The sequence below is a fragment of the Triturus cristatus genome, chromosome 7, assembly GCF_964204655.1.
Source record: "Triturus cristatus chromosome 7, aTriCri1.1, whole genome shotgun sequence".
NCBI classification, from domain to species: Eukaryota; Metazoa; Chordata; class Amphibia; order Caudata; family Salamandridae; genus Triturus; species Triturus cristatus.
In genome coordinates, this window is record NC_140590.1 from 1,185,434,529 (window position 1) to 1,185,462,318 (window position 27,790).

Genomic DNA, 27,790 nt, shown 5'->3' on the forward strand with positions numbered 1-27,790 from the left:
ATATATTTTTTACTTAGGCTGGTATACCATCAGAATAAATTGACACATCGCCTGGTAATACCATACCTATTTTAACTCACTACACCACTACTCACTACACTTGTTGCACTGACCCCCACGCACCCATACGGCTGTCTCTTAAAAAGATCTCCGATAAAGAGCCCCTTCGTGGGAGCCCGTCGGGCATTGCAGCGCCGGCCCGACGAGGAGCACAGCCCTATGATGAAGCATGACACCTTGCTAGGTGTGTGAGGGCATTATATAGAGACTAATCGCTCTCCCCCCCTCCCTCCCAGAGGAACTGCATCCCTTGGTTTTGTTTCATACTCCTCGGAGCACGGTGCAGGACCTCACTAAAAAGCTCTTGGTTCCTCCTCCTTTTTTGAAGTATCAGTTAGACAGGCCATACATGGTTTGTAATAGAAGCAAAAGGGGAAGACCCCGGCACTCAACTGATTTGTACACAATACACATTCGTTAGAAATTAATCACACACTCTACAAGTACCAAATCATAGAGAGAAGACTCAATTAACATAGGGAATATCAGAAAACCAACAAGTATATGCTGTGAGTTTGGTTTAATGGTTTTAAGGCACAGAGCATTTCATCTTAGCATATTGCATCAAAACTTAAACAGAACATCAGACAGAGAAGAGTATATCCCTTATTAACATGTATGTCCCAGATCTTGTAGTTCTTAAGATTGGTAAGTTTTGACACGTAGAGTGTTCTCTCTGAAACAGCCAACGCGCGTTTCGTCACCACCGTGACTTCCTCAAGGCTGTAAGAGAATAGTAAAGCAAACATTGAAGTGCCCGGAAATTAAATGCCCAAACTGCTATAACAGTCCTTTGCAGAGAAAAAATCCTTCCTTAAATATGTAAAATTTAAAAGTTCAAGTACCATAAAATGCACTGGACATCATTGACAAGGAGACTAGTTAAAACCAAGTCCTATATACAATGTCACCTTCAGTGTGTAAACCAAAAAGTGAGTGATGAAGACATGCAGAGAAAAGAAAAGGAGCTATATGTGAAACATAGAAAAAACTCCAGATTGAACAAAGTATTCATTCCAAAAAGTGAAACAGTCAAACTGACTCGAAAAGTGTTCGTATCTACACAAGAAAAAGCAGGTGAGCCGGTCTAGGAAAGATAGAATCTGTGAATCCATGTTCACTTCCTAAGTTGGTTACAAAAAGACGGCTCCAGTATTAAGAAGCCAAGCAAGAAAAAGAGAATCACAAATCAAATTCTTGTGTGTTGTTATGTCACCTTCAGATATGATGTTCTCATAAGTGTTGGCAATGGCTATGTTAGGCCCGGTCCCCTATATATCTCCGAGGTCCCCAGGGAGTGATTCGATGAGTCCAAAAGTCACTGGCTCCTGAGATTGCAAGAATCGTCGCTGAAAAAGGAAAGAGAACGCAGCAGTCCTCACATTATCAGATAATTAAATCTAATTAGAAATGAAAGAGCTTAGGTATTAACCTGCCTCTTCCAATGTCTGAAAAGTCAAACATTCACCTTTATTAATCTTCAAGTCTGTGGTGAAACATATTATGCTGTAATGGGGCCGATTACAACCTCCAAAGTTCTGTTAAGTATACAGATCCCATGAACCAGACGTGGTATTGTACAGTTTGGCAACGACTGCATATAAAACAGATAAAGAAAACAAATGTAAAATAGAACTTCAAAAAGAGATTGCCAGGCCTGGTAAGACGTAAGCACATCATATACGTATGACTTACATGCACCTAAGATTTTTAGAAACACCGATTCTTAGATCCAGAAGTAATGAATGTCTCGTGTCATTCGAGCCAAGTAAAGATACGTCTATGGACAACAGAAAGTGTGCACATTAAAATGCAAGCTGCACAAAAAACCTATTAAGGTCAAAAAAAGAATAACGTCATGTTCAATATCCAATACGAAGTAATTAGAAAAGTAGTTAAAACTAGAAAAGAGCACTTACACAGTCACCAGCAGGCTAAGTCTGCTCTGCTGTTCTTCAAATATCCCGTGGATACTGCTTAAGGAGCCATGATAAGGTCCTAAAGTATGTAAGGAAAGTGTTTTTGGAAAATTAAATATCGAAAATATTTAGATTTCTTATCCACAGTTAGGCTGATATGAGCAGATTTAAAAACCATGTGACAACTGGAGAGAGAGGTGCTACATATTTGGCCAGCCTTGGTGCTGCGCTCTCTAATAACAAAGTTTTGAGCAAAAGGACCTCCTATCAAGTCCCACGCTATCCACCACACTTGCCCTTAATCCTAAAGTATTAACATTAGTGATTGGAGCCATCAAGAATAGAGGAGTAATGCATCTTGCTCATTTAATATTAATCCACAAAACCATTTAAAACATTTAAGGCAGAATAAGTTCGCTAGCGGTAGTGACAGCCAATAATATGTAATGCACAGAAACATTTAAAATCTAACAAGCACAATGAGTCCGCTAGCAATAATGGCAGCCGATAGTGCGTTAGGACAAACCTCCCGCTATGCGTCACGCTATCTAATGCGAATACCTTCAGTTATTACGAAGTTGTCGTCCTTAGAAACCTCACGTCCTGCAACAGGCAGTACCACTTGAGGTTTGGTTTATAAGCCTGTTTCGTGCCGGAAGTAAAACTGTGTCAAGTGCGCGAACACGCACAGATATTTAAAAACGGACTAGTGTTCGTCGATGCGGCCGCCATGTTAGAGTAGGTAAACGTTACTTAATGATATTTATTTAATGGAGTTACTACCAACCTTTTATTTTGGAACATTGAAATGTCCCTAAGAGGAGGTAATACACATAGGTGAGGTGCTCCTTATGTTTCGAGCGAAAGGAAAAAACACTCGCATTTGGAATGGGTAATGGTTTTGCAGTACGGGCGCCATATTGGAATATATAAAGATCAATTTAACATTCATTCAGTTCGCATAATGAGGTCGCTATTAATCCAATATATGGAAAGGTAGGACCCCAAAAGTGTGGTGCATAAGATTCGTAATACAAACAATGTATATGCTTCAAATGTCAGTGCATAATTAAATTTAGAAAAGAAGAAGGAGAGGGAAGTGCACAAAGTTTAGGAAGGAGAGTGCAGAAAGATCCCCGTCCACCTTGATTCAAGAATTCGATAATCAAGTCTGTTATTTGGGTATCTAAACATTCCCCGACATCACCATTAGAGGAGTTCTGTAAACAGAGGACAGAGTATTCGTTACAATTAGTTTGCTAGCAATTTTCAATGATTATAATTGTCATCCAATACAACATGGCATAAGACACAAGTGAGCGAAGTCAAACCCCAGTATGTTTCGGTTTCAGAATTCAATGGGCCATTCTATTGATAAGCATCTATACAGTTTTGATGGGGCCATTTCTGAGATACTGTAGACAAAGAACAAGGCAATTATCACAGTCCATATATTGACAATGCTAATTAGTTCAAGTCAGCTTCTCCAATACTTATACAATTTTCTTTTGCAACCTTCTGCGGAAAGCAACCAATGGAGAACAAAACATTGTTTATCATTCATGTCATCACAATATTAACTTCTTACGGGTGATCTTCTAATACATCACAGTACATGACTATGGGTGGGAAGCTCGATCAGTTGGTCAAGCCCACCCCCAACATGCGAGTTCATAACAGCATGCGCAATACTCCTTTTATGTGCATTTTACATGAGACATAATTAAACATCATGAGATCACATTGCGCATTGCGGTACCTTTTTGATTGTAAGCCCACAGTACAGAGACATATTCTAGTATATTTTCTTATACAACGAATCCATCTATAACCCTGACTAGCACTACAAGTAGTTACTCAGACAGGAAAACATGTAGTTCCTTATCAAAATTTAGGCCATGTTCTACCGCTCTTAGTTTGATGATCCATTGCGTCTCCGTTCTCCGAAGTCTCAGGACTCGGTCACCCCCTCTTTGTTGTGTTTTAATATGGGTGATGCCATGAAACCGGATATCCTTCATATTTTCTGGCGAGTGTGAGTCGTTAAAATGGACCGCAAATGGATACTCTCTGTTGTTGTTCCTTACTGCTCTGATATGCTCTTGTATACTTAGTTTACGTAGTGGGTCGCGACACTGCTCGTCATACTAGCAAATAGCCCCAAAGAATTCTGGATAATGTAGTGGCAGCGGTGAGTACGCCTTTGCCACGAGTATGTGAAATAATGCCATCCCTGGACACGTGTTTCGAGGTAATTGCCTCTCGTCAGCAGGGAGCAGGTAGGTATGCGGGGTGCCAAGTAGACTGCCAAAATATATAGGTAAAGTACCTTTCAAGGCGCGCAGGTGCAGACACCAGGCTCGTCAGCCCAAAGTCGCTCGAAAGAGCTTTAAATAGTTTACGTAGTGGGTCGCGACACTGCTCGTCATACTAGCAAATAGCCCCAAAGAATTCTGGATAATGTAGTGGCAGCGGTGAGTACGCCTTTGCCACGAGTATGTGAAATAATGCCATCCCTGGACACGTGTTTCGAGGTAATTGCCTCTCGTCAGCAGGGAGCAGGTAGGTATGCGGGGTGCCAAGTAGACTGCCAAAATATATAGGTAAAGTACCTTTCAAGGCGCGCAGGTGCAGACACCAGGCTCGTCAGCCCAAAGTCGCTCGAAAGAGCTTTAAATAGTTTACGTAGTGGGTCGCGACACTGCTCGTCATACTAGCAAATAGCCCCAAAGAATTCTGGATAATGTAGTGGCAGCGGTGAGTACGCCTTTGCCACGAGTATGTGAAATAATGCCATCCCTGGACACGTGTTTCGAGGTAATTGCCTCTCGTCAGCAGGGAGCAGGTAGGTATGCGGGGTGCCAAGTAGACTGCCAAAATATATAGGTAAAGTACCTTTCAAGGCGCGCAGGTGCAGACACCAGGCTCGTCAGCCCAAAGTCGCTCGAAAGAGCTTTAAATAGTTTACGTAGTGGGTCGCGACACTGCTCGTCATACTAGCAAATAGCCCCAAAGAATTCTGGATAATGTAGTGGCAGCGGTGAGTACGCCTTTGCCACGAGTATGTGAAATAATGCCATCCCTGGACACGTGTTTCGAGGTAATTGCCTCTCGTCAGCAGGGAGCAGGTAGGTATGCGGGGTGCCAAGTAGACTGCCAAAATATATAGGTAAAGTACCTTTCAAGGCGCGCAGGTGCAGACACCAGGCTCGTCAGCCCAAAGTCGCTCGAAAGAGCTTTAAATAGTTTACGTAGTGGGTCGCGACACTGCTCGTCATACTAGCAAATAGCCCCAAAGAATTCTGGATAATGTAGTGGCAGCGGTGAGTACGCCTTTGCCACGAGTATGTGAAATAATGCCATCCCTGGACACGTGTTTCGAGGTAATTGCCTCTCGTCAGCAGGGAGCAGGTAGGTATGCGGGGTGCCAAGTAGACTGCCAAAATATATAGGTAAAGTACCTTTCAAGGCGCGCAGGTGCAGACACCAGGCTCGTCAGCCCAAAGTCGCTCGAAAGAGCTTTAAATAGTTTACGTAGTGGGTCGCGACACTGCTCGTCATACTAGCAAATAGCCCCAAAGAATTCTGGATAATGTAGTGGCAGCGGTGAGTACGCCTTTGCCACGAGTATGTGAAATAATGCCATCCCTGGACACGTGTTTCGAGGTAATTGCCTCTCGTCAGCAGGGAGCAGGTAGGTATGCGGGGTGCCAAGTAGACTGCCAAAATATATAGGTAAAGTACCTTTCAAGGCGCGCAGGTGCAGACACCAGGCTCGTCAGCCCAAAGTCGCTCGAAAGAGCTTTAAATAGTTTACGTAGTGGGTCGCGACACTGCTCGTCATACTAGCAAATAGCCCCAAAGAATTCTGGATAATGTAGTGGCAGCGGTGAGTACGCCTTTGCCACGAGTATGTGAAATAATGCCATCCCTGGACACGTGTTTCGAGGTAATTGCCTCTCGTCAGCAGGGAGCAGGTAGGTATGCGGGGTGCCAAGTAGACTGCCAAAATATATAGGTAAAGTACCTTTCAAGGCGCGCAGGTGCAGACACCAGGCTCGTCAGCCCAAAGTCGCTCGAAAGAGCTTTAAATAGTTTACGTAGTGGGTCGCGACACTGCTCGTCATACTAGCAAATAGCCCCAAAGAATTCTGGATAATGTAGTGGCAGCGGTGAGTACGCCTTTGCCACGAGTATGTGAAATAATGCCATCCCTGGACACGTGTTTCGAGGTAATTGCCTCTCGTCAGCAGGGAGCAGGTAGGTATGCGGGGTGCCAAGTAGACTGCCAAAATATATAGGTAAAGTACCTTTCAAGGCGCGCAGGTGCAGACACCAGGCTCGTCAGCCCAAAGTCGCTCGAAAGAGCTTTAAATAGTTTACGTAGTGGGTCGCGACACTGCTCGTCATACTAGCAAATAGCCCCAAAGAATTCTGGATAATGTAGTGGCAGCGGTGAGTACGCCTTTGCCACGAGTATGTGAAATAATGCCATCCCTGGACACGTGTTTCGAGGTAATTGCCTCTCGTCAGCAGGGAGCAGGTAGGTATGCGGGGTGCCAAGTAGACTGCCAAAATATATAGGTAAAGTACCTTTCAAGGCGCGCAGGTGCAGACACCAGGCTCGTCAGCCCAAAGTCGCTCGAAAGAGCTTTAAATAGTTTACGTAGTGGGTCGCGACACTGCTCGTCATACTAGCAAATAGCCCCAAAGAATTCTGGATAATGTAGTGGCAGCGGTGAGTACGCCTTTGCCACGAGTATGTGAAATAATGCCATCCCTGGACACGTGTTTCGAGGTAATTGCCTCTCGTCAGCAGGGAGCAGGTAGGTATGCGGGGTGCCAAGTAGACTGCCAAAATATATAGGTAAAGTACCTTTCAAGGCGCGCAGGTGCAGACACCAGGCTCGTCAGCCCAAAGTCGCTCGAAAGAGCTTTAAATAGTTTACGTAGTGGGTCGCGACACTGCTCGTCATACTAGCAAATAGCCCCAAAGAATTCTGGATAATGTAGTGGCAGCGGTGAGTACGCCTTTGCCACGAGTATGTGAAATAATGCCATCCCTGGACACGTGTTTCGAGGTAATTGCCTCTCGTCAGCAGGGAGCAGGTAGGTATGCGGGGTGCCAAGTAGACTGCCAAAATATATAGGTAAAGTACCTTTCAAGGCGCGCAGGTGCAGACACCAGGCTCGTCAGCCCAAAGTCGCTCGAAAGAGCTTTAAATAGTTTACGTAGTGGGTCGCGACACTGCTCGTCATACTAGCAAATAGCCCCAAAGAATTCTGGATAATGTAGTGGCAGCGGTGAGTACGCCTTTGCCACGAGTATGTGAAATAATGCCATCCCTGGACACGTGTTTCGAGGTAATTGCCTCTCGTCAGCAGGGAGCAGGTAGGTATGCGGGGTGCCAAGTAGACTGCCAAAATATATAGGTAAAGTACCTTTCAAGGCGCGCAGGTGCAGACACCAGGCTCGTCAGCCCAAAGTCGCTCGAAAGAGCTTTAAATAGTTTACGTAGTGGGTCGCGACACTGCTCGTCATACTAGCAAATAGCCCCAAAGAATTCTGGATAATGTAGTGGCAGCGGTGAGTACGCCTTTGCCACGAGTATGTGAAATAATGCCATCCCTGGACACGTGTTTCGAGGTAATTGCCTCTCGTCAGCAGGGAGCAGGTAGGTATGCGGGGTGCCAAGTAGACTGCCAAAATATATAGGTAAAGTACCTTTCAAGGCGCGCAGGTGCAGACACCAGGCTCGTCAGCCCAAAGTCGCTCGAAAGAGCTTTAAATAGTTTACGTAGTGGGTCGCGACACTGCTCGTCATACTAGCAAATAGCCCCAAAGAATTCTGGATAATGTAGTGGCAGCGGTGAGTACGCCTTTGCCACGAGTATGTGAAATAATGCCATCCCTGGACACGTGTTTCGAGGTAATTGCCTCTCGTCAGCAGGGAGCAGGTAGGTATGCGGGGTGCAGCATGACGAGCAGTGTCGCGACCCATTTACGTAAATTACTAATAGCTCATTCGAGCGACTTTGGCTGACGAGCCCGGTGTCTGCACCTGCGCGCCTTGGAAGGTATTTTACCTATATATATGGCAGTCATCGGCACCCCGCATACCTACCTGCTCCCTGCTGACGAGAGGCAATTACCTCGAAACACGTGTCCAGGGATGGCATTATATTTCTATATACTCGTGGCGTAGGCGTACTCACCGTAGCCACTACACTGTCCAGAATCCTTTGGGGTTATTTGCAGCATGACGAGCAGTGTCGCGACCCATTTACGTAAATTACTAATAGCTCATTCGAGCGACTTTGGCTGACGAGCCCGGTGTCTGCACCTGCGCGCCTTGGAAGGTATTTTACCTATATATATGGCAGTCATCGGCACCCCGCATACCTACCTGCTCCCTGCTGACGAGAGGCAATTACCTCGAAACACGTGTCCAGGGATGGCATTATATTTCTATATACTCGTGGCGTAGGCGTACTCACCGTAGCCACTACACTGTCCAGAATCCTTTGGGGTTATTTGCAGCATGACGAGCAGTGTCGCGACCCATTTACGTAAATTACTAATAGCTCATTCGAGCGACTTTGGCTGACGAGCCCGGTGTCTGCACCTGCGCGCCTTGGAAGGTATTTTACCTATATATATGGCAGTCATCGGCACCCCGCATACCTACCTGCTCCCTGCTGACGAGAGGCAATTACCTCGAAACACGTGTCCAGGGATGGCATTATATTTCTATATACTCGTGGCGTAGGCGTACTCACCGTAGCCACTACACTGTCCAGAATCCTTTGGGGTTATTTGCAGCATGACGAGCAGTGTCGCGACCCATTTACGTAAATTACTAATAGCTCATTCGAGCGACTTTGGCTGACGAGCCCGGTGTCTGCACCTGCGCGCCTTGGAAGGTATTTTACCTATATATATGGCAGTCATCGGCACCCCGCATACCTACCTGCTCCCTGCTGACGAGAGGCAATTACCTCGAAACACGTGTCCAGGGATGGCATTATATTTCTATATACTCGTGGCGTAGGCGTACTCACCGTAGCCACTACACTGTCCAGAATCCTTTGGGGTTATTTGCAGCATGACGAGCAGTGTCGCGACCCATTTACGTAAATTACTAATAGCTCATTCGAGCGACTTTGGCTGACGAGCCCGGTGTCTGCACCTGCGCGCCTTGGAAGGTATTTTACCTATATATATGGCAGTCATCGGCACCCCGCATACCTACCTGCTCCCTGCTGACGAGAGGCAATTACCTCGAAACACGTGTCCAGGGATGGCATTATATTTCTATATACTCGTGGCGTAGGCGTACTCACCGTAGCCACTACACTGTCCAGAATCCTTTGGGGTTATTTGCAGCATGACGAGCAGTGTCGCGACCCATTTACGTAAATTACTAATAGCTCATTCGAGCGACTTTGGCTGACGAGCCCGGTGTCTGCACCTGCGCGCCTTGGAAGGTATTTTACCTATATATATGGCAGTCATCGGCACCCCGCATACCTACCTGCTCCCTGCTGACGAGAGGCAATTACCTCGAAACACGTGTCCAGGGATGGCATTATATTTCTATATACTCGTGGCGTAGGCGTACTCACCGTAGCCACTACACTGTCCAGAATCCTTTGGGGTTATTTGCAGCATGACGAGCAGTGTCGCGACCCATTTACGTAAATTACTAATAGCTCATTCGAGCGACTTTGGCTGACGAGCCCGGTGTCTGCACCTGCGCGCCTTGGAAGGTATTTTACCTATATATATGGCAGTCATCGGCACCCCGCATACCTACCTGCTCCCTGCTGACGAGAGGCAATTACCTCGAAACACGTGTCCAGGGATGGCATTATATTTCTATATACTCGTGGCGTAGGCGTACTCACCGTAGCCACTACACTGTCCAGAATCCTTTGGGGTTATTTGCAGCATGACGAGCAGTGTCGCGACCCATTTACGTAAATTACTAATAGCTCATTCGAGCGACTTTGGCTGACGAGCCCGGTGTCTGCACCTGCGCGCCTTGGAAGGTATTTTACCTATATATATGGCAGTCATCGGCACCCCGCATACCTACCTGCTCCCTGCTGACGAGAGGCAATTACCTCGAAACACGTGTCCAGGGATGGCATTATATTTCTATATACTCGTGGCGTAGGCGTACTCACCGTAGCCACTACACTGTCCAGAATCCTTTGGGGTTATTTGCAGCATGACGAGCAGTGTCGCGACCCATTTACGTAAATTACTAATAGCTCATTCGAGCGACTTTGGCTGACGAGCCCGGTGTCTGCACCTGCGCGCCTTGGAAGGTATTTTACCTATATATATGGCAGTCATCGGCACCCCGCATACCTACCTGCTCCCTGCTGACGAGAGGCAATTACCTCGAAACACGTGTCCAGGGATGGCATTATATTTCTATATACTCGTGGCGTAGGCGTACTCACCGTAGCCACTACACTGTCCAGAATCCTTTGGGGTTATTTGCAGCATGACGAGCAGTGTCGCGACCCATTTACGTAAATTACTAATAGCTCATTCGAGCGACTTTGGCTGACGAGCCCGGTGTCTGCACCTGCGCGCCTTGGAAGGTATTTTACCTATATATATGGCAGTCATCGGCACCCCGCATACCTACCTGCTCCCTGCTGACGAGAGGCAATTACCTCGAAACACGTGTCCAGGGATGGCATTATATTTCTATATACTCGTGGCGTAGGCGTACTCACCGTAGCCACTACACTGTCCAGAATCCTTTGGGGTTATTTGCAGCATGACGAGCAGTGTCGCGACCCATTTACGTAAATTACTAATAGCTCATTCGAGCGACTTTGGCTGACGAGCCCGGTGTCTGCACCTGCGCGCCTTGGAAGGTATTTTACCTATATATATGGCAGTCATCGGCACCCCGCATACCTACCTGCTCCCTGCTGACGAGAGGCAATTACCTCGAAACACGTGTCCAGGGATGGCATTATATTTCTATATACTCGTGGCGTAGGCGTACTCACCGTAGCCACTACACTGTCCAGAATCCTTTGGGGTTATTTGCAGCATGACGAGCAGTGTCGCGACCCATTTACGTAAATTACTAATAGCTCATTCGAGCGACTTTGGCTGACGAGCCCGGTGTCTGCACCTGCGCGCCTTGGAAGGTATTTTACCTATATATATGGCAGTCATCGGCACCCCGCATACCTACCTGCTCCCTGCTGACGAGAGGCAATTACCTCGAAACACGTGTCCAGGGATGGCATTATATTTCTATATACTCGTGGCGTAGGCGTACTCACCGTAGCCACTACACTGTCCAGAATCCTTTGGGGTTATTTGCAGCATGACGAGCAGTGTCGCGACCCATTTACGTAAATTACTAATAGCTCATTCGAGCGACTTTGGCTGACGAGCCCGGTGTCTGCACCTGCGCGCCTTGGAAGGTATTTTACCTATATATATGGCAGTCATCGGCACCCCGCATACCTACCTGCTCCCTGCTGACGAGAGGCAATTACCTCGAAACACGTGTCCAGGGATGGCATTATATTTCTATATACTCGTGGCGTAGGCGTACTCACCGTAGCCACTACACTGTCCAGAATCCTTTGGGGTTATTTGCAGCATGACGAGCAGTGTCGCGACCCATTTACGTAAATTACTAATAGCTCATTCGAGCGACTTTGGCTGACGAGCCCGGTGTCTGCACCTGCGCGCCTTGGAAGGTATTTTACCTATATATATGGCAGTCATCGGCACCCCGCATACCTACCTGCTCCCTGCTGACGAGAGGCAATTACCTCGAAACACGTGTCCAGGGATGGCATTATATTTCTATATACTCGTGGCGTAGGCGTACTCACCGTAGCCACTACACTGTCCAGAATCCTTTGGGGTTATTTGCAGCATGACGAGCAGTGTCGCGACCCATTTACGTAAATTACTAATAGCTCATTCGAGCGACTTTGGCTGACGAGCCCGGTGTCTGCACCTGCGCGCCTTGGAAGGTATTTTACCTATATATATGGCAGTCATCGGCACCCCGCATACCTACCTGCTCCCTGCTGACGAGAGGCAATTACCTCGAAACACGTGTCCAGGGATGGCATTATATTTCTATATACTCGTGGCGTAGGCGTACTCACCGTAGCCACTACACTGTCCAGAATCCTTTGGGGTTATTTGCAGCATGACGAGCAGTGTCGCGACCCATTTACGTAAATTACTAATAGCTCATTCGAGCGACTTTGGCTGACGAGCCCGGTGTCTGCACCTGCGCGCCTTGGAAGGTATTTTACCTATATATATGGCAGTCATCGGCACCCCGCATACCTACCTGCTCCCTGCTGACGAGAGGCAATTACCTCGAAACACGTGTCCAGGGATGGCATTATATTTCTATATACTCGTGGCGTAGGCGTACTCACCGTAGCCACTACACTGTCCAGAATCCTTTGGGGTTATTTGCAGCATGACGAGCAGTGTCGCGACCCATTTACGTAAATTACTAATAGCTCATTCGAGCGACTTTGGCTGACGAGCCCGGTGTCTGCACCTGCGCGCCTTGGAAGGTATTTTACCTATATATATGGCAGTCATCGGCACCCCGCATACCTACCTGCTCCCTGCTGACGAGAGGCAATTACCTCGAAACACGTGTCCAGGGATGGCATTATATTTCTATATACTCGTGGCGTAGGCGTACTCACCGTAGCCACTACACTGTCCAGAATCCTTTGGGGTTATTTGCAGCATGACGAGCAGTGTCGCGACCCATTTACGTAAATTACTAATAGCTCATTCGAGCGACTTTGGCTGACGAGCCCGGTGTCTGCACCTGCGCGCCTTGGAAGGTATTTTACCTATATATATGGCAGTCATCGGCACCCCGCATACCTACCTGCTCCCTGCTGACGAGAGGCAATTACCTCGAAACACGTGTCCAGGGATGGCATTATATTTCTATATACTCGTGGCGTAGGCGTACTCACCGTAGCCACTACACTGTCCAGAATCCTTTGGGGTTATTTGCAGCATGACGAGCAGTGTCGCGACCCATTTACGTAAATTACTAATAGCTCATTCGAGCGACTTTGGCTGACGAGCCCGGTGTCTGCACCTGCGCGCCTTGGAAGGTATTTTACCTATATATATGGCAGTCATCGGCACCCCGCATACCTACCTGCTCCCTGCTGACGAGAGGCAATTACCTCGAAACACGTGTCCAGGGATGGCATTATATTTCTATATACTCGTGGCGTAGGCGTACTCACCGTAGCCACTACACTGTCCAGAATCCTTTGGGGTTATTTGCAGCATGACGAGCAGTGTCGCGACCCATTTACGTAAATTACTAATAGCTCATTCGAGCGACTTTGGCTGACGAGCCCGGTGTCTGCACCTGCGCGCCTTGGAAGGTATTTTACCTATATATATGGCAGTCATCGGCACCCCGCATACCTACCTGCTCCCTGCTGACGAGAGGCAATTACCTCGAAACACGTGTCCAGGGATGGCATTATATTTCTATATACTCGTGGCGTAGGCGTACTCACCGTAGCCACTACACTGTCCAGAATCCTTTGGGGTTATTTGCAGCATGACGAGCAGTGTCGCGACCCATTTACGTAAATTACTAATAGCTCATTCGAGCGACTTTGGCTGACGAGCCCGGTGTCTGCACCTGCGCGCCTTGGAAGGTATTTTACCTATATATATGGCAGTCATCGGCACCCCGCATACCTACCTGCTCCCTGCTGACGAGAGGCAATTACCTCGAAACACGTGTCCAGGGATGGCATTATATTTCTATATACTCGTGGCGTAGGCGTACTCACCGTAGCCACTACACTGTCCAGAATCCTTTGGGGTTATTTGCAGCATGACGAGCAGTGTCGCGACCCATTTACGTAAATTACTAATAGCTCATTCGAGCGACTTTGGCTGACGAGCCCGGTGTCTGCACCTGCGCGCCTTGGAAGGTATTTTACCTATATATATGGCAGTCATCGGCACCCCGCATACCTACCTGCTCCCTGCTGACGAGAGGCAATTACCTCGAAACACGTGTCCAGGGATGGCATTATATTTCTATATACTCGTGGCGTAGGCGTACTCACCGTAGCCACTACACTGTCCAGAATCCTTTGGGGTTATTTGCAGCATGACGAGCAGTGTCGCGACCCATTTACGTAAATTACTAATAGCTCATTCGAGCGACTTTGGCTGACGAGCCCGGTGTCTGCACCTGCGCGCCTTGGAAGGTATTTTACCTATATATATGGCAGTCATCGGCACCCCGCATACCTACCTGCTCCCTGCTGACGAGAGGCAATTACCTCGAAACACGTGTCCAGGGATGGCATTATATTTCTATATACTCGTGGCGTAGGCGTACTCACCGTAGCCACTACACTGTCCAGAATCCTTTGGGGTTATTTGCAGCATGACGAGCAGTGTCGCGACCCATTTACGTAAATTACTAATAGCTCATTCGAGCGACTTTGGCTGACGAGCCCGGTGTCTGCACCTGCGCGCCTTGGAAGGTATTTTACCTATATATATGGCAGTCATCGGCACCCCGCATACCTACCTGCTCCCTGCTGACGAGAGGCAATTACCTCGAAACACGTGTCCAGGGATGGCATTATATTTCTATATACTCGTGGCGTAGGCGTACTCACCGTAGCCACTACACTGTCCAGAATCCTTTGGGGTTATTTGCAGCATGACGAGCAGTGTCGCGACCCATTTACGTAAATTACTAATAGCTCATTCGAGCGACTTTGGCTGACGAGCCCGGTGTCTGCACCTGCGCGCCTTGGAAGGTATTTTACCTATATATATGGCAGTCATCGGCACCCCGCATACCTACCTGCTCCCTGCTGACGAGAGGCAATTACCTCGAAACACGTGTCCAGGGATGGCATTATATTTCTATATACTCGTGGCGTAGGCGTACTCACCGTAGCCACTACACTGTCCAGAATCCTTTGGGGTTATTTGCAGCATGACGAGCAGTGTCGCGACCCATTTACGTAAATTACTAATAGCTCATTCGAGCGACTTTGGCTGACGAGCCCGGTGTCTGCACCTGCGCGCCTTGGAAGGTATTTTACCTATATATATGGCAGTCATCGGCACCCCGCATACCTACCTGCTCCCTGCTGACGAGAGGCAATTACCTCGAAACACGTGTCCAGGGATGGCATTATATTTCTATATACTCGTGGCGTAGGCGTACTCACCGTAGCCACTACACTGTCCAGAATCCTTTGGGGTTATTTGCAGCATGACGAGCAGTGTCGCGACCCATTTACGTAAATTACTAATAGCTCATTCGAGCGACTTTGGCTGACGAGCCCGGTGTCTGCACCTGCGCGCCTTGGAAGGTATTTTACCTATATATATGGCAGTCATCGGCACCCCGCATACCTACCTGCTCCCTGCTGACGAGAGGCAATTACCTCGAAACACGTGTCCAGGGATGGCATTATATTTCTATATACTCGTGGCGTAGGCGTACTCACCGTAGCCACTACACTGTCCAGAATCCTTTGGGGTTATTTGCAGCATGACGAGCAGTGTCGCGACCCATTTACGTAAATTATGCTCTTGTATACGTTCTTTGAGTGGACGGAGGGTACTGCCCACATAGATACGGCCACAGATACCATCTAGGCAATATACCACAAAACAGGTATTACAGTTAATGAATTCACGTATTGTGTATTTGACTTGGGTGTTATATTTGAAGTCCATTAGTTTGTTCAGGGCGAAGGGACAGACATTGCATCGTGAGCATTTATAAAAACCCTTCGGTTTGTTTGGAAGCCAAGTCATAATTTGACCTTTGGGGGGCAAGTAACTGGGACATAAGATGTTACGTAAAGTAGTACCCCTCCTGTGGGCAACCATTGGTTTCTTAGTGATGTGTTTAGTTAGGGATTATTACAGGTGTAATAAATGCCAATGCTTTAATAGAATTTTATACACAACATTGCTATGTGTATGAAAATTGGTCACAAGTGCAATCTTTTCATTTCTTTTCCCTTTCTTTCTATGTGTGTTGTGTAGCAGGGATTCTCTCGAGGTCTTAAGTATTTTCGTTTTGGCCTTCTTCAGAACAGTTTGTGAGTATCCTCTCTGTACAAAGCGTTCCTCTAAGAGGTTCAATTCTGAGGCGAATACTAACTAACCTTGACCAGGTAAGCCTATATTGCCCAAGGGGCCATATAAGGAGGAACCAGCACTGGCATGGTTACCCCCTGTCTCATGGTCCACTAAGCAATCCCTCACCCTAAGGGTATCAGAGGGTCTCCACCATAGGGAATCTCTACCTTTGGTGTGTCTTTGCAAAGTAAAAGGCTGGTGTGGAGATGGAGTACTGAAGTGAGTGTCCTCAAAGTGAGGTTTCAGCTTCCTCCAATCATCCTCCACCATGGATGCCTTTCTTTCTTTAGCTGAGTTGCACTGTGCTCTCAGGGTCAGCCTCTGGCTACCTAAAGCTGTAGGCTGGGTCCCTTTTGTGGGCTTACTGGAGGGACAGGTCAGGTTTGGGGCCCTAAGGTCCCATGTCTGCCTGTGCCCAACAGAATCCCTCTGGGGGAGGTCCCTAACTACCTGTAAAGGAGATACCTCAGGAATGTTTTTACCCATCACCTGGCTAGGGCTACTAGCCAGGCAATCCTCATTCTTTTGATGGGGGGGTTCTTGTGGACAGGGGCCCTCTTGGGGTCCACTGGCCTCCCTGACCTCTGCAGCCCTGGGCTGACTGAGGCAGGGTAGAGAGAGGCAGGCTACCTGCACCAGACTGGGTCCCACCTTGGAAGGGGCCACTGACATCAGATGCTCTGCCAGGCCAGGCCTGGCTACCTCTGGGGCAGTTCCTTCACAAGGGGTGAGGTCAGATCCCTGAGGAGGCTGACCTTTTCCTAATGTCTGGGGAGAGGGAGACTTTTCTTCCTCCCCACTACTCTCTGTTTGTGTGGAGTGATCCATTGTTTCAGGCTTCACTACACCTATGTCAGTCTGAGTATAGGCTGAGACCATTACAGCCTTGCCACCCTTTTCAGGGGGGCACTCAGTTTGTGTTTGAGCTGTGACTGTCACAGCTCTGCCAGTCTCTACAGGGACGTTTGTCTGTGCCTGGGCTGTGGCTACCACTGCCCTTCCAACCTTTCCAGGGAGGAAATCTATTTGGACAGGGGTTGTGAATGGCACAACCCCACTACCCTTTTGTGAAAGGCCTACCATTTTAGAATGGGTGTCTTGTTCAACTCCAGCCCAAGCTGAGAGTTCTAAGTCATTCCCCAGTAAGCAGTCTACAGGCAAGGTTGGGGACACTGCCATCCTTTTAGGGCCAGTGACACCTCCCCAGCTGAGACATACCTCTGCCATGGGATGACTGTTTTGTTTGCCATCAATGTTTGTTACCTGGTAGGAGAAACCAGGCAAAAGCTGCTCAGAGGGAACTAGCCAATGGGCCACCATAGTGATGCTAGCTCCAGTGTCTCTGTAGGCCTCAGCTTTTGTACCATTGATGTAGGGCTCCTGTCTGTACCTACCCAAAGTGTTGGGACAGGCAGTGAAGTTGGCAAACCCCATGCCACCATCACAGACAAGAGTAGTTGCTGTAGGGGAATTGGCTAAGCCAGGGTCCCCCTGTGTTCCCCAAGTAAACCCACCCAGATTTCTGGGGGCAGTCCCACCACCTGGGGGATTACTGCTGACAGTAATAGGTGGTGTGACAGGAGTAATTGGAGGAACAGTTTTGTTTTTAGCCTTTGGGCAACTGCTGTCAGTTTTCCAATGCCCAGGAATTTTACATTCATGGCAGTAAGGCCTTTTAGCTGTGGTAGAGGAGGGAGCTTGGGACCCACCACCCTGTGTGGAGTTTTGGGGCCCTGAGGAAGATTTCTCTTTTGCTTTATCCCCACCCTTCTCTTGAGGCTTGGTGGTATCTTTCTTTTGGTCACCACCCTGGTTTTTAGGCCTGATCCTGGTCCTGACCCATTTATCTGCCTTCTTTCCCAATTCTTGGGGAGAGGTCAAATCTGAGTCTACCAGGTGTTGATGGAGAAGCTGGTTTTGACAATTACTTAAAATCTGCTCTCTCATCATCAAATTGTACAATCCTGTATAATCAGACACCTTACTTCCCAGCAACCAACCCTCCAAAGCCTTAGTGGCACATTCCACATATTCAGACCAGTCCTGAGTCTGTGTCTTCTGGGTATCTCTGAACATTAACCTGTACTGTTCAGTGGTTAAGCCTAACCCATCAACTAGGACACTCTTCAGGACTCTGTAATTTCTGACATCCTCTTCTCTAACAGTGAGGAGTCTATCTCTGCCTCTCCCCTCAAAGGAGAGCCATAAGATTGCTGCCCACTGGTCTTCAGGAACCTGCTGCACTTTGCAGGCTCTCTCAAGAGCAGTCATCCATTTGTGGATGTCATCCCCACTTTTGTAGGGGGGCACAACCTTGGACAGGTTCCTATTATCAAAGACCCTATCTTTGTCCTTAGGGACAATGCTGCCACCAGTGGGTATAGACCCACTCTCTTTATGCTGCCTAGCCTTGCTCAGTTTCTCTTCCATCAGAGCTACTTCTAGCTCCTGCTTCCTGATCCTCAGCTGGGCTTCTTGCATTCTGGCCTCATGCTCCCTCCTCTGAGGGGTGGTCATCCTTCTCCTGGAGTGACCTTGAGAGCCTCTAGAGGTATGAGAAGCATTAGACTCACCTGAGTGATTCCTTTGCCTCCCAGACCCCTGGTTAAGTCCACTGGGGAGATCCAATGGGGTGATCCCATTGTCAGTCCCCAATAGCCTTAAGTTAGCTGGGCCACGTATAACACTTGGCACTGGGCTAGTTCTCCCTTCATCCCCACTACCTTCTGTATCAGTACCCTTCTCACTTTCATCCTCTGTAGTATGAACCTCATCTAAGGGGTGACTATTGGAAAGGGGTACCTCGGTAGCATCTTCAGAAGGGGGGCCTCCTGTTCCTGTCCCTAAGGGGCCTAACTGGGAGGCTTTCCTGAGAGCTTTCTGATCTTCATCAGCCTGTAAAAGCTCTCTGAGTTCGGCAGAAGTAGGATTCTTGGGCTGTTTAAGGCCCCTGATATTTGCCAACTGCCTGAGCTCATTTTGGTTTAGGGTAGCAAAGATGGATGGTGCCCTCTGGGGGTCACTCTCAACAGAGATGGGTACATTGGACCCCTCTGCCCCAGCCATTGCTCTTAAGTGTGGGTGGCTGTGTTGCAATCTACCTACACTTGGGTTTGCCTCCTAAACCTATCTAGTAGTTGTAGTCAGGGTGTGCTACTCCCTTTGCTCTACAACAACTAACTTCAGTAGAACTTAAGTATATCTAATCTTGTTTTATATGTACCTACAGGTACCTATGTAATCTTTCAATTGGTAACCAAGAGATTACAATGGTAAAACACAGCAAGCTCAAATCCAACCGCTGCTCACCAATGTGAGAAGTTGGCCTGGTATATGATGTTCACTAGTTAAAGTGACCACCTTGTACCATGCCAAGCAACCCTTATGGTGTGGTTGTAAGTCAACCTTTTCGGACTAGCTGCCCTAGTAGTAGCGTAGGCTAAGCAGTCTTTGAGGCTAAACTCGTGAAGCAAGCTGTTTTACCAAATGCAACCCCCTTTTATACCAATGAAAGGACACCACACAGATATATATTCAAAATATATATGTATTTATTTCTCAAAGTAACCCCTAGTCTCTTTATGAGCACAGGAGCACAAATCGTCAAACAAGATTACAGTAGAATACACAGAAGTTGCACTTTATATGGATAGGCCCTGGTGGCCGCTCAAACCATATACTAAAATAGTGGTATAAGTACCACGAACAGAAAAGGGAAAAGGCCTAGGGCCTCTAGAATCGCTGGGCCTACAAGGAGCTAACTTCAGTTAGTGACCAGGAGGTCCACGGGTTGCGTGTGCAGAGCAAATAGTCACACGCGAGCTCCCATAGGTTTTCAATGGGTGCGTAAAAGTTACAAAGTTACTGCAAAAAGGATCTTCCGGATGGACTATGAACTCAAGATTCGAAACACAGACACTAGAGATGATACTCTACACTTGGGCACTGGAGTGCCAGCTTTACCTCACCCACAGGAAGCGGGTGCGTAGGTGTCGAAGTGCGTCGGGTTTCTTCTATCTGTTCAATGGAGCCTGTGGACAAAGATGCTGCAGGCGATCGGTCCGGAAGAGATGCGGTGGATCCAAGAGTGGATCGGAGTTGTAGAAGACCTGTAAGCAGAGGGGACAGTGTTCACAGTCACTAGCCAGTGACCAGCGTGGCACCAGGTGGGTACCAGGCGATGTCGGGTGCAAACAGGAAGAACGGTGTAGCTTGTCTCTGCAGCCACGTGGTCCCTGAAGGTCGACGACGTCCAGGAGTCGGTTCACGAGCTGTCCCACGCAGGCTCTCGCTGTCAGCGGTGTCGGCGACTTGATCGAAGCAAACAAGCCTTGGCAAAAGCAATTGTTGTGGGAAACGAAATAAGCTGATGGTTCTGACCAGCAAGGTCAGAGGGACTGCTCCTTTGGAGGGGAGCAAGGGCCAGTCTGGAGCAACCAGACCAGCGGTGTAGTTTTTGAAGTTCGTCGCCAAGATGGCCACTAGCCAGCGGGCCAGCAACCGGTTAGGCGCGTCGAGTGGCAAAATGCAGAAGGGCCCCACGCAGATCGTGGAGATGCTGGAGGGCTCACCTTTGGTGCAGATGCTGCTCGGGTGTTGGGCTTCTCAGATCCCAAAGCACAACTTGGAGGGAGCCTCGGTTGTTGCGCTTGCAGCTTGTCGTGGTCTTTTCAAGATGGCTGGCTCCACGTGTCTCGGTGCCTCCACGGGTCTCCTCTTTTCAGGGACTGTGGATCGGGCGGTGAGAGGTCTGGAGGTCCAGGTCTTGTCAGTCTCTGGGCTCGGGCTCCGGCGGGAGGCGGCGGCAAAGCAGACGTTGATTCGCTGGATGGTGCTTGCGTTAGCAAGGTGGTCACTCCCTGACCACAGGGGAGATTGGCTTCAGTCCTCTGTGCGGCAGAGCGTCGAAGTTCCCGTCTTCTTCTTAGTTTCAAGTTGATTCCAGGATGTCTGAAGTCTTAGGACACAGCTCCTACCTTTAAGCGGATTCTAGGGGCCGGACTACCTGCTAGGTCCCTCCCTAAGGGTGGGACCAGGAAGGGGGGGTGGTTACACCCCCAATCCTTTGTCCAGCTCGCCCCAGGCCCGGGACTGGTGTGCCCCAGGACCGGATAGAACTGGCATATGCACCGAGGCTCCTTGTGAGCCTCAGGCATGTCTGGTTTCTTTCAAGCCCTACCTGACCAATACACAAAATCCTGTCTGGGGTGGTGCACGCACCTCACCTGGCAGGAAACCCTTTGTCCACACCTCCCAAGCTGGAAGGACTCCCAGCAGCAGGAGGGCAGACTTGTGTCTGTGGTGGCAGCATCCATTTTGTGGAGCTGAGGCTATGTCTGATTTTACCCGGGTTTCAGGTACTGTACATGTTGTGTCCCTCTAGAAGGGTGGAATGCTAACCCCGTCGCCAGAATTGGCGAGGGGTTAGTATTCCAATTCGTATGACACCTTACTCGACATGTTTCGATAAAGCCAAACCAAAGATAGCATTTAACCGCGAGGTTCATAATGCACTTAAGAGTATATGGTATGACGATATCTGGAAACAGTAGAAGGAAGTTGTTCCGACCACTGCAGACAGGCTCAGCTCATGCCAGAGCACCATCTCACATGGAACCAAGCACTCTGCCTTCAGGATTGTTAAGGCCTGCCATAGGAGTGACTTATAGGTTAACATGTGTCCCATTTAAGGTTAGGTATAGGTATACTACACCTAAGTAAGAGGTGGTTACACCAACTTACCCCAGCTGAGTGATCAGCCAGTTGTGTCAAATTTGTTAGGCCAGGCCAGGGGTGGCACAATACATGCTTCAGCCCTTGGTGGCCTTAGATACACCAATGCCCTGGGTACCTAGTGTACACTGGTACAGGGGCTCACAGGGTGATCTAGTTCCAATGGGTTATGCACCTAGGGTACATGGAGTCCATTTTAAAGAGAGAGCAGATGGGCTGAGGTCCTGAATGGCAGGATCTCAGGCCAACTAAGTCGAAAAACCAGCTAGACACTAGGCAAAAATTTGGGGGTAACCATAGTCAGATATCCACCTTCCTTCACCTCTAATCAAGTAAACACAATATATTCATCTAAAAACTTGGCAAAAATCATTTCGAGAGAACATAGGCCTAAACAGACCTTGAGTAACTTGCATTAGGAAACCATTACTGTGGGCCTCTAGGAACCAGAGGGGAGGATAGAACTAGCTTATTGTAAACAGGCCTTTAAGTCCCGTTCTTATCTTGGTACATTTGCTGTGCATTCAAAGACAGAGGTCAAATGTCAAGCAGTGTCTTTGAGGAAGCAACCCCTTCTTTTTTTTCCTCATTGCAGAATAATTTCACTGGGAATAATTAAAACTACATAGGAATTATTTTGGTGGATTTTTCTTCTATTTTGATTTAAAGGGAAGAGATAATTTTCCAGTGTACACTATTTATACCTTGCTAAAACGCAAGGTGACTGTTCATATTTTTGAGGGGAGGAGTGTGTGAAATGCTTTGTTTTAAAATCGCAAACATTGTTTTTCGGAGCATACACAAAGTACAATGGAAGTGGGCCCTGAGGTCTTGAGTGCTTTACCCTAGCACCAGTTCAATTTACCTGTTACTATGCATTGTTTACAAGCATGTGGAAATTAAGTGATATGCCCAGAATCACATGATGGTTTTCGGATGCAGTATCCGAGATTACTCAATGAAAGTACTTTGATTAACTGGCCGAAAGTGTTTCGCCCTGCAACAAAAGGGCTGCGAAATTGCGCACACAATAAAGCAATGCACTGCTCACCCTCCCCATTTCCTCCCCCTTCCCCCCTGGAGCAAACCTAAAGACAAGGGCTGCTGAAAGCACCGACCAAGGTAAAGTAATGCACATTCAATGGTGGAAGGCAGGAGCAACAGGCTCCATCACTGCACAGCTCACCTGAATCAAGTGAAGCACTCAGACCACGAGACCCAGCACACATCCAGTAGTGACAAGGGGTGATCATGCCGGATGGGGACGACTACCCCCAGGCTCCCCCCACCTCCCCCGGGGCCCTGATGAATGAGCTGTGAAAGAAGAGTTTCAAAAGCGGTACTAAGAGTACGCCCTATTAGTAGGGTGCCTTTCATGTGCAGATGGCAGCCGCATTTCTCTTTGCAACAGATTAGGCAACCCTGGAGTGAAACGCTGCCCGAGCTCACCGAAATGAAGTGAAGCACTCTCAGACTACGAGACGTGGCACACTCGGAGTGCAGCTTCATTCCTCTGTGCACCAGATTAGACAATCTTTGGCTAAAGCACTTTGTCGAAATCTTGTTTGTTAGTATTTTTCCGTTTATATTTATAAATGCAGACAAAGGAAAAAATGTTTTCCGTCTGCATTTATATGTAAAAATCCGTTTAAACGGAAAACCGGGAGCCTTAATTATGATGTAGGGCGGATCGCCACCGCCCGCATGGCTGTGGTGATGCGTCCGACATTTTCCTCCGCCCGCCACCCGTTTCCCCCCGCCATATTAGTATGGCGGGGGGTACCATGGCAGACAGAAAGACCGTCCACCAGTTTTCTGCCGGTCGACCAGTTGACCGAGCTGAAAAGGGACTGGATATGGTGGCGGTGTCTGCTAGACCACCATCCATATTAGAATGGGCAGCGGTGCAGGGCTTTCCATGGCGGAGACCCTGCCATGGAAGGCCAGGCGGAGTTTGCTTTCGGGGGCCTGTTGTGGGCCCCCAGGTTATGTGGAGGGTGGGGGGTGCACAACCTACATTGTCATGGACAAGGTGGCAGGCACCGCGCGGTGCCTGTCACCTTGGGCAAGACAATGCACACCGTGCATTGCCAGCATTGTGGCGGGCGATGTTGTGAGCACCGCCCGCCACAATGCTGGGAATAGAGGATGCCACCGCCACAGTGGCATCCTAATTACCGGTGCAGGACCGCCGCACCACTGGCGGCCGGTCCCAGCACCGCTAGGGTGGCGGGCGGACTAAAGTCCACCCGCCATCCTAATAGGCCCCCAAGCGGTACCTCAGGGTAGGTGCTGGACAGAGGCGGGGGCAGATTTACTATTCGAACTACGCCAAGTGTTACCTCAGGAAACGTTGCTGGACAGTGGCTGGGGATGTACTATTCTAACTCTTTCAAGGGGAAACAGCATTTACAGCGCTGTCATTACATCACGTGCTATTACAACACTGTCATTACAATGACCGCATTGTTAGTATGCGATGCAGTTACATCACAAGTCATTACAACGACTTCCAGTAGGGGCGCTGAGGTATTGGAAATGAATTCCAACACCTTCCCTACTGTTGCACAAACTGGAGTACGAATAGTAAATAACACTATTCCTAAGTCCAGCGTGCCCCCTACTGGAAGTCGTTGTAAAGACTTGTGATGTAATTACATCGCATACTAACAACGCAGTCATTGTAACAACCGTGTTATAATAGTACACAATGTAATACATCGCGTGGTAAAGTGCTATATTCCTTCCAAGTGTTACCTCAGGGAAGGTACTGAACAGTGGATGGTGGGCATATTTACTTTTATAACTCCACTAAGTGTTACCTCAGGGAAGGACTCTAACTTATGAACTGCATATAACAAATGGATCACGGTGACAAAAAGCAGTAACTAAATGAGCTATCTACATAAAATACACATTTGTGAGCTGCATGTTACACGTGGTGCTTTTCAGCAGACACATTAACCTTCTGTGCTACTTTATTATGAGTCAAAACTGTGACTGCACAAAAATGACTTCTCCAGGAAGTACAACAGTTTATTAATTTCAGACAGAGAGTTACTATGTGGAAACTGACATGTTGTTTGGCCTTGTGTATTAGTTCAGCAGAAACTATGCAAATCAACACAGATGCTTAAAATGGATAGATAAAATAGCATATCTATGTACGGAAAGTGAAAGGGATCATAAACCGGCAGTGACCAATCTCAGTGTCTCCGAAGTCGTGTGAAGAGGTGGAGGAGATATGCGGCACAAGTACAAGGGTGCAAACTACTGCACTGGATGTTTTGCATGACAAAAAATAACAAGCATTTGCAATGCAATAGGTCTCGCATTTATACGAGTTTGAGCTATTGGCATTGTAAATGACAGTGCCTTTTATTTATGTTTTAAAAAAACCAAACTTAAATAAAAGGCACTGTCATTTACAATGCCAATAGCTAAAACTCGTATAAATGCGAGACCTATTGCATTGCAAATGCTTGTTCCCTGTTCCAATTACAGTTGAAAAATAGGTTACGTTCTGGTGCTTATTGGCAAAATAACAAAGGGTTTGGCATTGATTCCGCACACGTGCCCCAAGGCAGAGCATGCACAGGCTAGTTACCGAAGAAATATGTACATACTATACCCAGGCTGCCGTTCTCTGGATTTAAATATAGTTATTAAAAAGAAGAAAAAAAATGGAGTTGTACGTAGACACTAAGAAACATTAAATATGTTTATTAAAAATAAATCACCATGATTATTTCATGTTAAATTGTCAAGATCAAGAAATACTTCGAAATCGATTTTTAATTCATGAATTTCTGGAAGATTATTGAATTATCTTATGATACGGACAACTGTGCCTCAACGTTAAAGTAAACGAGCCAATTCCGTTGTGGAGGGCGGGGGGGTCTTTGAAGTGAAATTAAAATGGATACTCCGCCCTCCTACTTGCAATGACAGAATATTACGATGCATTTTTCATACCATGTTACTTGTATCCCCGAGTTTTGGTTCATACACATGAACCTGCCAGGCCCTTTAAGAGAAAGTATTTTAGCAGGTACACCGGACACCAGGGTTGGGGGAGATTCGCTTCTATTAGAAGGAGTCAGGAGCCCGCCCCTACACCATAGTATTTCTTCTTCCTGCGACCGCCTGTATACGACTCGAGGCTCGTGCTACGGTGCTAACACAGGGTATTATACCTAGGCGGTGTACACTTCAGAGCGCCAGAACAGAGGACGCCAGGCCTTTAAATTCATACCAGTTTCTTGCACGTTTCTGTATATATTGCCCTACATGTAAGGCAAGAAAATGCCTACGCCAGTGAATTTTGAAAGGCTGGTTTGGTTACAAACGCATCTACAGTCTAAACATAAAAATAACGTTTCAGTAAGAGTCGGAAATCAACGAGGGACCTGGAGATCTGAAAAACACGCATGTTAAACGTGAATAAAAACAAATGCACAAGTTGCAATAGCTTTATCATCTTAAGACTGGCCATTGGCCATAAAACAGTCACCAGAGAGAACCCTGAGAGCCCGGCTTCAAAGGATACCGCAAACACAGCACAGCAGCGAGGGGTGGGCAACACGTCCACATGGGGGGGGGGGCAGCCTCTGGGGGTAATAAAGTAAGGACAAATTCAGATGACCTGTTTTCAAGTCGTCTGAAAACGGATACAAAGGTAGGTCTGTGCATTTTCTGAGCACTAGAATTTCCCTTAAACCTGCTACAAACACTTGCCTCCCCCGAACAGAAATGTGATTTGAAGGGAAAAAAAACATCGACAACAAAACATTTTGCACTACCCACACATCAGAACACCGAATTAGCTTCCTACATTAGAAAACAAAAAGCACAAAAGGTAAGGTAGTTTTAGACATCTCCAAGCCACGCTCTCCTCTAATCTCCTCTAACGTGAATCAGAGTGGAGACCACTCTCTCGTGTAAGTGCCCAGCAACAACTGCCCGGGGGTGAAAAACTGTCCTTTGAATATGTGCAAACAGTTCGCCGCACATGAACCGCATGTGCTGCTTTAAGTCTTCCACCCAAACGAAACCTACAAACCAAAGATGGTCTTAATTAACAAGAATCACCATTTACAACAATAACAAGCAGGAAGGGGGTGGCAAATGGTGTGCACTTTGATGTCCTCAGTGGCCGTGCAGCTCACTGAGGACATCAAAGGGGCCGCGAAAGTGAAAGCAAACGAGTGCTTTCAGGCCTCCAAATGGTGCGCGCGCCCGGACGGCGCACATGCACTGTATTTGGAGGCCTGAAAAGCCACTGTTTGCACTTCCAAAACTCGCTTACTATAAGTCTCGCCAGAGCAGCGCTAAAGCGCTGTCTCAGGCGCAAATGGTGCGCGCGCCCGGACGGCGCACATGCACTGTATTTGGAGGCCTGAAAAGCCACTGTTTGCACTTCCAAAACTCGCTTACTATAAGTCTCGCCAGAGCAGCGCTAAAGTGCTGTCTCAGACGAGACCTAAAAACCAAGAACGCAGAATGTTGAATTTAAATGTGTACCTCCGCGGTGTACTGTAAAATAGTGCAGGTCGTGGCACCGCCCTCTGCGCTTTTACTCCCGGTGGGTGATGCTTAATCGCCTGTGCTGGGAAAGCTTATGTAGAGACGATTAGGCATACAAAAGCATTAATGATATTCCCACAATTTGCACGTATTACATTACGAACATGCAAGATTATTACCTGCTTCAGAATGATCCATCCACCCTGGCATGGTGTAGTGCGAGTCCACAGGAGCGGGCCTTCCTGAGGGAGTGTTTTTCCTGCTGCGGGTCGTTGTTACCGCTGCCGCAGGTGTGCTGCTTCCGGCCCTGTCCCACTTTGCAGAATGTTCCTGAGCCAGAGCCGTGGGGGAGGTGCTTCAC

The 27,790-nt window shown here is 47.9% G+C and overlaps 2 long non-coding RNA genes across 2 annotated transcripts; both read right to left on the reverse strand.

Annotated features, from left to right (window-relative positions):
• Positions 1-565: 565 nt before the first annotated feature.
• Positions 566-27,790, reverse strand: LOC146811414 (uncharacterized). The gene is made up of 2 exons (XR_014965823.1): positions 27,609-27,790; positions 566-783 (listed from the first exon to the last, which is right to left on the reverse strand). It is a non-coding gene; the product is annotated as an uncharacterized LOC146811414 (long non-coding RNA).
• LOC146811415 (uncharacterized) lies at positions 1,283-2,046 on the reverse strand. The gene is made up of 4 exons (XR_014965822.1): positions 1,980-2,046; positions 1,756-1,840; positions 1,529-1,654; positions 1,283-1,409 (listed from the first exon to the last, which is right to left on the reverse strand). It is a non-coding gene; the product is annotated as an uncharacterized LOC146811415 (long non-coding RNA).